Genomic DNA, 12442 nt, shown 5'->3' on the forward strand with positions numbered 1-12442 from the left:
GGACTATGTATTGGAGGGCAAGAGTGACAGAAGCTTCAACCTAGCATAGAAATTGATGCATACGGGATTGAAGGGGGACCAATATATCTTAATGCTATGGTTGGGTTTTACCTTAATGAACATTAGTAGTTGCGGATGCTTGCTAATAGTTTCAATCATAAGTGCATAGAATTCCAAGTCAGAGATGACATGCTAGCAGTGGCCTCTCCCACATAATACTTGCTATCGGTCTAGTAAAGTAGTCAATTGCTTAGGGACAGTTTCGCAACTCCTACCACCACTTTTCACACTCGCTATATTTACTTTATTGTTTCTTAATCTAAACAGCCCCTACCTTTTATTTACTTGCTCTTTATTATCTTGCAAACCTATCCAACAACACCTACAAAGTACTTCTAGTTCCATACTTGTTCTATGTAAAGCGAACGTCAAGCGTGTGTAGAGTTGTATCGGTGGTCGATAGAACTTGAGGGAATATTTGTTCTACCTTTAGCTTTAGCTCCTTGTTGGGTTCGACACTCTTACTTATTGAAAACTGTGGCGATCCCCTATACTTGTGGGTTATCAGGATACCCGATGTAGTTAAAATCCCCCAAGACAATCCATTCAGTACCATCTTGCAAATTGGGTGTTCTGAAACCAATCAAGAAAACAACTCTGTCCTCATGTTGGCAAGGCCCATAAACGTGTGTGAGAATCCAGGAATCTCCATTGTGCTGAGAAGAGAATTGAATGAAGATCGAGAAGGCATTAGTGTGGATTAATTGCCCAGAAAAGATATTGTCATTCCAGGCAACAAGAAGGCCACCGGAGGCACCAATAGAAGGAAGGAATTCAAATTTTGAAAATCTCCTTGGACAGAAATTTTTTATGTAGAAGGGGTCAATGAGTTCTCTCTTAGTTTCTTGCGGGCAAATGATAGAGCATTTGGATTCATCGATTTTATTGGAAATAGTTGTCCATTTCTTAGGGTCATTAAGACCTCTAATGTTCCAGTTGAGGATGTTCCAATATTTGTTTGCAACTGACATTAGAAAAACCACAAGACTGAACCCAGATAATCAAGTCATAGCTGTTCTGTGCATAGAGAGATATAGTAGATATCCCAGACATAGATACAAAAGCTAGATAATGAGCATAGTGGAGAGGATCATAAAGTCTTGAATACATATGATTCATAGGATAGATGGTACTGATAGTAAACAGCAAGAAAACTACTCTCAAAATAGCATTGGGGCCCATCCTATACATGCACATCTATTTCTTGTTTGTTGTCTTCCTGGCTCCCTCCAATGGTGGGCCATCAGTCTTCCCCTTTTTTGCTCTTTTGCTCAATAGCTCTTAAGTGGTGTCCTTTCCAGCAACCTTGCAAAATGATGTATTCAAACTTTTAATGATTTTAGCTGAAAGGATTGGTGGGGCAGCATGACAAGCAAGACATTCTTTGTCTTTACACACAGATTTCTTGATACCTTTTGAAAGTTTTTGCAACCTACAACTTCTTCTTACCTCATTATCAACCAGTGGGACTTTGTCTTTCCTCTTCCTGTTTTCGTGAAGTCCTGAAGTGGAAGATGCAGCAGTGAGTTTAGTGTTGCACTGCTCATCAGAAGAGGAAACTTCAACTCCTTGTGCATCCTGAGAATGAGAAATAATGCATGCAAGAGAGTTATCCCTAGGGCAAAGATTAGGGACAACAAAAGGTAAAGATTCTTGGCAAGAGGACGATTGATTGATGATTTCCCAAACATTGGAGGAAATAAAATTAATAGCCCATTCAAATTTATCTGGTGAAAAGAGGATGACGGATAAGAAGTTGACCCATTTTGCAGGTAACTGAATAACTTTAGCATTGTCTGAAGTGGGTGCAAAATGTTTCCTCCAGATCAGAGCACCTTCTCTGCCTAGTAGAGCTTCTTCATCAGAAGTTGGATTGGGGTGGCTGGTACCTTCATTAGGGTTCTGCTTCCTATTTATGCTCTAAAAACCTGGGGATGTAGAGTGTGCCTGATTAGCATAAATGGGCATGGGAAAACCAGGAGGAGCAGACATATCTGAGAGAGACAAGTCACCATTGTCAGCTTGGATTTTATCAGGTTCGCCATTAGTAACCTCAGTCTGAACTGTCTTCATGTGTTGAGTCAGCACTTCTTTCTCATTAGATATTGCAGCAACCCCTATAGGGGAGGCCTCAGAAGCTGACTTGTTGACTGTTTCACCATGAGTGTAATGTGAGTCTTGGTGAGCGGTAGCAAGGAATTCATTAAGCATAGGATCATTCTCTGTATCTCTGTAGTAAGTGTCAGCCTAAGGGAGAATGGCCTCCAGATCGATATCAGGCAATAGATTCAGAACAGGGGCTGCCTCCAAATCGTGCTGATGGGCCTCCATAACAGGAAAGTGGGCTGCCTCCAAAACTGGCAGGTAGGCTTCATTGTCTACCAGGAGTTGCTGGGCCAAGGGAGCAAAATCTGGCCCATTGGTAAAAGCCTCCAAGTTCAAATTAGGGATCTGCTGCTCATTTGGCGCCAAAGGGCCATTTGCAGATGCATCAGAACTATGACTGTTGTCAGAAGGTGCCATGGATGCAGTGATGTTGTTGTGTGCCACAAGGGCCAAATGCTCCTCCTCTAGTGGTTCCATAATTTCCTGCAACTCTAAGAATTCTCCAGCATGAAGTTCAATGTCAACTTCTTGGGCCATGGCCCAATGACCCCAGCCAGGCAAATCCTCTTGCTCATCATCCTTGATAACCCACAAGTATAGGGGATCGCAATAGTTTTCGAGGGTAGAGTATTCAACCCACAAGTATAGGAGCCAAAGAATATTCTCAAGTATTAGCAGCTGAGTTGTCAATTCAACCATACCTGGAAACTTAATATCTGCAGCAAAGTGTTTAGTAGCAAAGTAATATGATAGTGGTGATAACGGTAGCAAAAGGTAACAGTAGTAAAAGCAATGTTTTTGGTATTTTGTACTGATGATAGCAATAGCAACGGAAAAGTAAATAAGCGAAGAACAATATATGGAAAGCTCGTAGGCAATGGATCAGTGATGGAGAATTATGCCCGATGCGGTTCATCATGTAACAGTCATAACCTAGGGTGACACAGAACTAGCTCCAGTTTATTGATATAATGTAGGCATGTATTCCGAATATATTCATACGTGCTTATGGAAAAGAACTTGCATGACATCTTTTGTCCTACCCTCCCGTGGCAGCGGGGTCCTTACGGAAACTAAGGGATATTAAGGCCTCCTTTTAATAGAGAACCGGAACAAAGCATTAACACATAGTGAATACATGAACTCCTCAAACTACGGTCATCACCGATAAGTATCCCGATTATTGTCACTTCAGGGTTAACGGATCATAACACATAATAGGTGACTATAGACTTGCAAGATAGGATCAAGAACACTCATATATTGATGAAAACATAATAGCTTCAGATCTGAAATCATGGCACTCAGGCCCTAGTGACAAGCATTAAGCATAGAAAAGTCGTAGCAACATCAATCAGAACATAGTGGACACTAGGGATCAAACCCTAACAAAACTAACTCGATTACATGATAGATCCCATCCAACCCATCACCGTCCAGCAAGCCTACGATGGAATTACTCATGCACGGCGGTGAGCATTAGGAAATTGGTGATGGAGGATGGTTGATGATGACGATGGCGATGGATTCCCCTCTCTGGAGCCTCGAACGGACTCCAGATCAGCCCTCCCGAGACCGAGAGGTTTTAGGGCTTGGCGGCGGCTCCGTATCGTAAAACGCGATGATTTCTTCTCTCTGATTTTTTTCTCCCCGAAACTCAATATATGGAGGTGGAGTTGGAGTCGGAGAGGCAACAAGGGGCCCATGAGGTAGTGGGCGCGCCCTAGGGGGGCAGGCGCGCCCCCACCCTCGTGGCAAGACGGTTGGCCCCCTGGCCTTCATCTTTGGCAGGTATTTTTCTTATTTTCTGAAAAGTGTCTACGTGAAGTTTCAGGTCATTCCGAGAACGTTTGCTCTTGCACATAAATAACACCATGGTAGTTCTGCTGAAAACAACATCAGTCCGGGTTAGTTCCATTCAAATCATGCAAGTTAGAGTCCAAAACAAGGGCAAAAGTGTTTGGAAAAGTAGATACGTTGGAGACGTATCAACTCCCCCAAGCTTAAACATTTGCTTGTCCTCAAGCAATTCAGTTGATAAACTGAAAGTGACAAAGAAAAACTTTTACAGACTCTGTTTGCTCTTGTTGTTGTAAATATGTAAAGCCAGCATTCAAGTTTTCAGCAAAGATTATAACTAACCACATTCGCAATATCGCATAGGTCTCAAGTTACTCATATCAATAGCATAATCAACTAGCGAGCCATAATAATAAAACTCGGATGACAACACTTTCTCAAAACAATCATAATATGATATAACAAGGTGGTATCTCGCTAGCCCTTTCTGAGACCGCAAAACATAAATGCAGAGCACCTTTAAAGACCAAGGACTGACTAGACATTGTAATTCATGGTAAAAGAGATCCAGTGAAGTCATACTCAATGTAAACTAACAGTAATGAATGCAAATGACAGCGGTGCTCTCCAACTGGTGCTTTTTAATAAGAGGAGGATGACTCAGCATAAAGTAAATGGATAGGCCCTTCGCAGAGGGAAGCAAGGATTGGTAGAGGTGCCAGAGCTCGGTTTTGAAACAGAGGTGAATAATATTTTGAGCGGTATACTTTCATTGTCAACATAACAACCAAGAGATGGCGATATCTTCCATGCTACACACATTATAGGTGGTTCCCAAACAGAATGGTAAAGTTTATGCTCCCCCTTCCACCACAAGCATCAATCCATGGCTTGCTTGAAACAACGAGTACCTCCAACTAACAAGAGTCCCAAGGGGAGTTTTGTTTGCAATTATTTTGATTTAGTTTGCATAGAGCATGGGACTGGGCATCTCGGTGACCAGCCATTTATCTCGTGAGTGAGGAGCGGAGTCCACTCCTCTTGAGAATAACCCGCCTAACATGGAAGATACAGACAGCCCTAGTTGATACATGAGCTATTCGAGCATACAAAACAGGATATTTATTTGAAGGTTTAGAGTTTGGCACATACAAATTTACTTGGAACGGCAGGTAGATACCGTATATAGGTAGGTACAGTGGACTCATGTGGAATAACTTTGGGGTTTAAGGGATTGGATGCACAAGCAGTATTCCCGCTTACTACAGTTGAAGGCTAGCAAAAGACTGGGAAGCGACCAGCTAGAGAGCGACAACGGTCATGAACATGCATTAAAATTAATCAACACTGAATGCAAGCATGAGTAGGATATAATCCACTATGAACATAAATATCATGAAGGATATGTTGATTTTGTTTCAACTACATGCGTGAACACGCGCCAAGTCAAGTCACTTAAATCATTCAAAGGAGGATACCACCCTATCATACCACATCACAACCATTTTAATAGCATGTTGGCACGCAAGGTAAACCATTATAACTCATAGCTAATCAAGCATGGCACAAGAAAATATGATCTCTAGTTGTCATTGCAAACATGTTTATTCATAATAGGCCGAATCAAGAACGATGAACTAATCATATTTACAAAAACAAAAGAGGTCGAGTTCATACCAGCTTTTCTCATCTCAGCCAGTCCATTATATCTCATCATAATTGCCTTTCACTTGCACGGCCGAATGATGTGAATAATAATAATAGTGCACGTGCATTGGACTAAGCTAGAATCTGCAGGCATTCAATAAACAGGAGAAGACAAGGCAATATGGGCTCTTTTGTCAGATCAACAATAATGCATATAAGAGCCACTTCAATAATTTAATTATGGTCCTCTCCTATCAACCCCGAAAGAAAAGAAAAGAAAAGAAATAAAACTATTTACACGGGAAAGCTCCCAACAAGCAAAAGAAAAATAGGAAATCTTTTTGGGTTTTCTTTTCAATTACTACTACAAGCATGGGAAGTAAACTAATTAAAAGCTACAACTAATTTTTTTTTGGTTTTTCTTAAGGTTTATTAAACACACAAGAAGAAAGCATAAAAAAGGAAAATAAACTAGCATGGATGATACAATGAAAAAGTATGAGCGCCGACATCTAGCAATGAGTGTGTGAACATAAATGTAATGTCGGTGGGAAATACGTACTCCCCCAAGCTTAGGCTTTTGGCCTAAGTTGGTCTATGGCCACAGCTGGCCTGGCGGATATCCATAATAATAGTTGTTGGGGTCGTATTGGGATGCAGCAGCTATCGCCTACTGAGCTGCAGTGTGGCGACGGGCGGCCTCTTCTCTCCTCTCGTACTCATCTGCCTCCTCTCTGGTAATAGTATATCCTCCTCTTGCCTGATAATCAAAGAAAGCATGAGCAGGGAGAGTAATACGGACAACATGGCGTCTATCAAAGATTAGTCGATACTGGAGAGGTGATTCGTTCCTCTCGACAAGCTAGTGGTGAACCATAGCATTAAAATCTAGATAGGCAGGAGGTAATTCAATATCATCTTCGCGTACATCTATACCAAGAAAATTAGCTATGCAGGTTGCATAAATTCCACCAAAGAAATCTCCATTACGTCTATTAAGATGCACCCTACGTGCAACAATGGCTCCCAAATTATGTGATTTGTCTCCTAACACAGCACTCCTAAGAATACTAAGATCGGTGGGGGAGTCCTGGATTAGGGGGTATCCGGACATCCGAACTATATCCTTTGGCCGGACTGTTGGACTATGAAGATACAAGATTGAAGACTTCGTCCCGTGTCCGGATGGGACTCTCCTTGGCGTGGAAGGCAATCTTGGCAGTACGGATATGTAGATCTCCTTCCTTGTAACTGACTTTGTGTAACCCTAGCCCTCCCTCCCGGTCTCTATATAAACCGGAGGGTTTAGTCCGTAGGACCAACAACAATCATACCATAGGCTAGCTTCTAGGGTTTAGCCTCTTCGATCTCGTGGTAGATCAACTCTTGTACTACTCATATTATCAAGAGCAATCAAGAAGGACATAGGGTATTACCTCCATCAAGAGGGCCCGGAGCTGGGTAAACATCGTGTCCCCTGCCTCCTGTTACCATCCGCCTTAGACATACAGTTCGGGACCCCCTACCCGAGATCCGCCGGTTTTGACACCGACATTGGTGCTTTCATTGAGAGTTCCACTATGCCGTCACCGTAAGGAAGGATGCCTCGTATCATTGTTAAAAACAAAATTACCGCTGGGGGAGCCCTGGCTGTCGGCCATACTCTCCGGCTAGGCAATTTCATCATGAGCGCCCATTCGGCTGCTGCACCAACGATGACTTCTCGAGTCATCGAAAACAGCCTCCACGTCGGCTCGGAATTTGCCGAGCAGATGGATCCAATGGAGCTCTCTTCCCTAAACGAGCTCTTGGATCATATTGCCGCCTTGGGAGTCACTACGGACTACGATCGGATTGGGCTTAAACCCGATCAAAGGGAGATTAACTCTCCACCGGTCACCCATCATATTGCGGTGGTGGAGGAACAATGTGGTGATTCTTCCTCTATCTTGAGGACTAACTATGTCCGGATTCCTGAGCTCTCCGAGCCGGATACCCGTTTGCGGGAGGACATCACCCAAGCCCTGAACCTAGAGTCAGGCAGCGGGCCAGACTTATCGGGCAACATCCCGAAACCCGAACTTCCAAGATTGGAAACTCCTCGGCCCCTGGGTCTCAGATCGGGTAAGTGTTCGGACTCAAATCCACCCACCCACCCAAACATAAACGATCTTTCCCACATCAGGCAAGCGCCCCAGGAAACAATACATCATATTGGGCCAGATTCCTCCTTGTGATGAACAAGGTTAAGGACTGTCGCGAGGAAGGTGCAGTCTCATTTTTCTGCAATAATTGCACGGACAAGGGAATCCTTAACGGCATAAGTCTCCGTGACATATCACGCTTCGCCGACTTGGCATCCATAGTACGAAAGTACTGTGCGATGGAAAGTGCCTGGAAAACCGAAACGAAATTTCGGGATAATCCGGCCCCGAATATACACCCAGTCCGAAGTAAAAGGGTGCACTATCATAAGACACCCAAGTTAATTACAAAGAAGCAAAAACCCTCTACAGGGCGTGGAACCGTATTGGAGGGATGGCTCAACGGACCCTGCAAAATTCATAGTACAGCAGATATCATACCAACACACAGCCTTAGAGCATGTTGGATACTCTGGCAGGTGGCCAAAAGCGGCGAGGATCTTCTCGTCCCAGATGCCACAGAGCATCATCCCGGGGATAACAATACAGTATTAACAGTCTTTGAGACCTTCGCATCAAATAATAGGCGCAAGCGAACACTCTGCAGCCTTGTCGAAATCTGCCACGTGGCAGCGATAAATCCATGGAGTGACATGGCTATTACCTTCAATGCCAGTGACGAACCTAAATTCCGAACAGCCCGAGCACCAGCTGCACTGGACCTTAGTCCAATTGTGGACGGCTTTCGACTCACCAAAGTACTCATGGACGGCGGCAGTGGATTAAACCTCATCTATGAGGAAACTCTTCAAAAAATGCAAATAGACTGGAACCGCATTGAGCAAAGCAGCACAACCTTCAGAGGAATCATCCCTAGTCGGGAAGCACGCTGTGCTGGGAAAATCACACTAGATGTGGTATTCGGCACGCCGGAGAACTATAGGTCCAAAGAAATTACATTCCAAGTGGCCCCGTTCAGTAGCGGATACCACGCCCTTTTAGGGCGGGAGGCATTCACGATCTTCCAAGCCATACCCCATTACGGGTACATGAAGCTCAAAATGCTCAGGCCCAACAGAATCATCACTCTCGCTAGTGATCCAGACACAGCACTCCGCACCGAAAACAAAACAGCCGCATTGGCCCTCGAGGCATTATCCAAAGCCCTTTCGGCCGAGGAATTAACTGCGTTACGCTCCACAGTGGACAGGGACGATGTGATACTTGACAAGAGATCCAAGTCCACCTCTTTTAAACCAGCGGATCAAATAGTCAAATTCCAAGTCCACCCAACGGACCCTACGAAAACAGCCTCCATCGGGGCATAGTTAAACCCCGCCGTGGACGCCGCACTACGAGAGTTCATGCGCGAGAATTGGGACATATTCGCCTGGCACCCCTCAGACATGCCAGGAATCCCACACAGGCTGGCCGAGCACAGCCTTAATATTCTAAAGGGATTCAAGCTGGTCAAGCAGACTCTTTGGTGTTTCTCTGAACCTAAGAGACAAGATATGGGAGAGGAACTAGCCAAGTTATTGGAGGCCGGATTCATTAGAGAAATAAAACACCCGGACTGGCTAGCAAACCTGGTGATGGTACCAAAGAAGGACAAATCCTGGCGCCTATGTGTCGATTTCAAGGACCTCAACAAGGCTTGCCCAAAGGATCCCTTCCCCCTCCCCCGCATCGATCAAATTATCGATGCTACCGCAGGACACGATTCATTGTGTTTCCTCGACGCATACTCCGGCTACCACCAAATCAAGATGGCGGAGTCCGACCAAGCCGCAACAGCATTTATCACACCATACGGTCCCTTCTGTTTCAACACAATGCCTTTTGGGCTCAAAAACGCCGGTGCAACATATCAGCGCATGATTCAGACATGTCTGGAGAAACAAATCGGCAAAACAGTAGAGGCATACGTAGATGATGTGGTCGTCAAAACCAAACACGTCGACTCTCTAATAGACGACTTGAGGGTCACATTCGACAACCTCCGAACATACGACATCAAGCTCAATCCGGAAAAATGTGTTTTCAGTGTACCATCCGGAAAGCTCCTGGGTTTCATTGTATCCAGTAGAGGAATTGAAGCAAATCCGGCCAAAATCCGAGCTCTGTCACAGTTGGCTATCCCAACGGACCTCAAACAAATCCAGAAATTAACCAGATGTGTGACGGCTCTAAGCTGCTTTATCTCCCGCTTAGGAGAAAAGGCATTACCCCTTTATCGCCTTCTTCGGCGCACGGAACACTTCGAGTGGACGGACGCTGCAACAGCCGGATTGGAAGAAATAAAAGCCATACTGGCAACCAACCCAATCCTGGCCGCGCCAAACATCGACGAACCAATGCTGTTGTACATTGCGGCAACTCATCAGGTTGTAAACGCAGTGCTCGTCGTCGAACGAGAAACGAACGGACATAAATTCCCCCTTCAAAAGCTGGTATATTATGTATCCACTGTCCTCACTCCATGCAAATCACGGTACCCACATTATCAAAAGATAGCCTATGCGGTATTCATGGCATCCCGGAAGCTGCGACACTACTTTCAAGACTGTTTGATTATAGTAGCCTCAGAAGTGCCACTTAACGATATTATAAACAACCGCGATGCCACGGGCCGGATTGCCAAATGGGCGATTGAGCTCCTCCCTTTCGACATAACATACAAACCCCGACGAGCCATTAAATCGCAAGTATTGGCCGACTTTGTCGCCGAATGGACGGCAGCCGAACTCCCTAAAGAGTACGGCGCATACTCCAATTGGATCATACACTTCGACGGCTCCAAAATGCTGGCTGGTCTGGGGGCTAGCGTCGTCTTGACGTCCCCAACCGGATATGCAGTTCAATACGTACTGCAGATACTGTATACAGACTCCAACAACGCAGCCAAATACGAAGCCCTGTTACATGGTCTCCGGACGACAGTTTCCATGGGCATTCAATGCCTGGAGGTGCATGGGGATTCGAACCTCGCAATATCCCAAATAAATGGAGACTTCAATGCCAAGGATCTGAAGATGGCGGCCTATCGAAACGCCTTCCTAAAGATGCCAGCTCGGTTCAAGGGGCTCGAATTTCACCATGTGGCTCGGGAAAACAATCAGGCGGCCGATATCCTCGCCCGCATCGGCGCAAAACGCGATGCGGTCCCCCCCAACATCTTTTTGGAGAGGTTGTTTAAGCCATCCGTGGTATGGGAAGGGGACACCAGTAACAATAGTCCGGACCCGGCCAAAATGCCCGATACCGAACACTCTGACATAATCGGAGGCTCTGCCAACGAAATAACACCTTCAGCCCACGTAATAATGGACATCATCGCCCCATGGACAGAACCATTCCTGGCCTACCTAACTAGGCAGGAACTTCCCGAGGACCAAAATGAGGCATGTTGCATAGTGCGGCGATCTAAAGCCTACAGGGTCCACGAGGGAGAGCTGTATAAAAAAGCACTACCAGAGTCCTTCAAAGGTGCATCTCCGAAGAGGAAGGGCGGAAGCTTTTGGCAGAAATTCACGCCGGACTCGGCGGCCACCACGCTGCAGCCCGAGCCCTTGTAAGCAAGGCCTTCTGTACAGATTTTTATTGGCCGACGGCCCGGGCAGACGCACAGGACTTGGTCCAACGCTGCGTCGGTTGCCAGCTTTTTGCAAACCAAAGCCACATGCCACCCACCGCCCTCCAAACAATCCCCATTACCTGGCCCTTCGCGGTCTGGGGGCTTGACATGGTTTGGACCCCTTAAAGGGGGAATGATACGTCTCCAACGTATCTATAATTTTTGATTGCTCCATGCTATATTATCTACTGTTTTGGACTATATTGGGCTTTATTTTCCACTTTTATATTATTTTTGGGACTAACCTATTAACCGGAGGCCCAGCCCAGAATTGCTATTTTTTTTGCCTATTTCAGTGTTTCGAAGAAACGGAATATCAAACGGAGTCCAAACGGAATAAAATCTTTGGGAACGTGATTTTCTCACCGAACGTGATCCAAGAGACTTGGACCCTGCTCCAAGGAACAAAAGAGGCGGTCACGTGGGTGGGGGGCGCCCCCCCCTAGGGCGCGCCCCCTGCCTCGTGGGCCCCTCATTGCTCCTCCGGCGTACTTCTTCCTCCTATATATACACATGTACCCCCAAATGATCAGAACAGGAGCCAAAAACCTAATTCCACCGCCGCAACTTTCTGTATCCACGAGATCCCATCTTGGGGCCTATTCCGGAGCTTCGCCGGAAGAGGGCCGTCGTCATGGAGGGCTTCTACATCATCATAGCCTCTCCGATGAAGTGTGAGTAGTTTACCTCAGACCTTCGGGTCCATAGTTAGTAGCTAGATGGCTTCTTCTCTCTCTTTGAATCTCAATACAAAGTTCTCCCCCTCTCTCGTGGAGATCTATTCGATGTAATCTTCTTTTTGCGGTGTGTTTGTTGAGACCTATGAATTGTGGGTGTATGATCAAGTCTATCTATGAATAATATTTGAATCTTCTCTGAATTCTTTTATGTATGATTGGTTATCTTTGCAAGTCTCTTCGAATTATCTGTTTGGTTTGGCCAACTAGATTGGTAGTTCTTCCCATGGGAGAAGTGTTTAGCTTTGGGTTCGATCTTGCGGTGTCCTTACCCAGTGACAGAAGGGGCAGCAAGGCATGTATTGTATCGT

The sequence above is a fragment of the Triticum dicoccoides genome, chromosome 7A, assembly GCF_002162155.2.
Source record: "Triticum dicoccoides isolate Atlit2015 ecotype Zavitan chromosome 7A, WEW_v2.0, whole genome shotgun sequence".
NCBI lineage: Eukaryota > Viridiplantae > Streptophyta > Magnoliopsida > Poales > Poaceae > Triticum > Triticum dicoccoides.